Below are 2,107 nucleotides of genomic sequence, written 5' to 3' on the forward strand. Positions count from 1 at the left end.
AATAAAGAGCATTTAAAAAAAAATCAGATCAGTCATTTGTATCGAGTACAGATATACACAGTTATATCGAGTACAGATCAGTCTTTTGTAATAGATTGGAAGTTTAGACAGTTTCCTGTCTTTTCAGTCTTGTATGTGGATTCCATTTTTTTTCCTTAGCTCCCTTATAATTTATAGGAAATAAGTAATTGAATACATACATGTAGGTAGGTATATGTATATCTGGTAGTTTGTAATTCCTTGGATTGCCTCGATTGGGGATTGAGGATTCCATGTCAGTCGTAAATATAATTTGGAAGGATTTATTGGACTTTATTTTAATCCTCCAGTTTTTGCACCGTTTTTCATGGGTGGTGATGTGGGATTGGAGGGTTTGGGATACAATGGAATGATCATTATTCACTTACAATAGGCCTAATAAAAATTAATTTGTAAACCTTAAGTTAGTTTTTCAAATTTATTTTAGAAATGGTCTAACAATAGTTACATGCTTTTGAGTATATTGTTTGTTTTTGCTTGAAAAAGTTTTACCGTTGGCAATCAATGTTTTATAATGAAACCTTCATGAGTTGATGAACTTGGAAATTAGGAGCTATCTTGGTTTACTATTTCCAATAATAAACCGTTTACTCTTCCCCCTCCATTAATCTTTGTTTTGCGTTTCAATAAACGAAGGATCCGAAAATGAAATAATAAAAAAATCCGAGACTTTTCTTCAACTCTACTAGGATTGATAATAGGAATAATTGTTTTTTTGTATATGCCCCTAAAGCCACAATGATCTTCGGAACTATTCATAATTATCCGTGATTTAGTTTTTTTTTTGTTTTCCTTTTTCGGCCAAGACTCCCATTGGAGTCCTATACTGCCTAACCATGGTTGGGGGTTAAAGTTCTTCATTTTGTGGGACCGCCACTCAATGAAAAAAGTTGACGTCCCAGGCCGGATTCGAACCAGCACCGCCAATAGACTGTGTCTTCAACTTGGTAAGACTGTGTCTTAATTACTGATCTATGCGCGGCCCTGTGATTTAGTTTAAAATGACGGCTGATTAGAGATTTCATATGCCAATATCTTTGTTAAATGAATTGGCAATTTAATATTTAAGCTATTTAAATCACCATTCCAAAATATTCAATAAAGTATATTTTCTCTTAAATGTGCTGACCGATTTTGTTGCTTATTTCATTTGTTTACATATTTATTTTTTAAATTTCGAACTGCTGATTTGTTTTTATTATTTTATTGGTTATGGTTATTATTTAGTGATTAATGTTATGCATTTATTAAATGGATTTATTGTACTCGTTTTATAATTTTTTGGATAGAATATACCTGTGACTTAGAACAAAAACCAATGTCCGTTTGTAGAAGTTTCTCGATTTATATGTTCTAATTGATTTGGTTTCTCGCCTTATGTACGGTTTTAAACACCGTTTCGCTATTCGTTGAAGAAATGTTTTTTTAATCCTCTTAAGGTCCAAATTATTTTAAACCCAGCCTTATTATTTTTCAGCATAAACTATTTCAGCTTCATTGATATTTTCAGTTTTGTGATATAGTGATCAGTAAGTCATGAAGTAAGCGGTATCTTTCTTTCATTAGTTAAGATGAAGATAAAACGAGTATCCATCCATGAAAATACTGATTAAATGTAGCTTGTTTTGTTTAATAAAAAATAAAATTACCTTTTAAATGAATGAGTATAATGTAACTGAACTGTAAGAAAAACTATAATGATTGATTTCATCACTATTGGAGAAAATGATGAAATTGGATCCACTTAACCTTTTTAGGAATTTAATCTTAGCTAGTACTCTATTTCAAGAAGTGCTGCGATAACAGAACTCATTTAGATATTTTCAAACGCAGCCATAGCACTTCTCATTTCCATAGATAGGATGATTCCAAAGAAGCTCGAAAATATAAACTTTTAATATATCGATTGTCAATTGGCTACTCCTAAAGTTGCAATAGTTCAGGATTATAACTAAAGTCATTATAAGAATAACTTTTACGGTCCGTTTTTGACTAATCATTTTAAAATATAAGACTTGGTTCATTGTCCAGGAACGATAACCAGAGAGGTCTTGAAAATATAGAGGTG

At 31.3% G+C, this 2,107-nt stretch overlaps 1 protein-coding gene across 5 annotated transcripts in view; it reads right to left on the reverse strand.

Moving 5' to 3' along the window:
- Nucleotides 1-2,107, reverse strand: part of LOC106692412 (Adenylate kinase 1) — a 47,995-nt gene that overhangs the window by 10,508 nt on the left and 35,380 nt on the right. The window lies entirely within an intron of this gene.

This window comes from Halyomorpha halys, unplaced genomic scaffold, assembly GCF_000696795.3.
Source record: "Halyomorpha halys isolate HHAL.00 unplaced genomic scaffold, Hhal_1.1 Scaffold5.1, whole genome shotgun sequence".
NCBI lineage: Eukaryota > Metazoa > Arthropoda > Insecta > Hemiptera > Pentatomidae > Halyomorpha > Halyomorpha halys.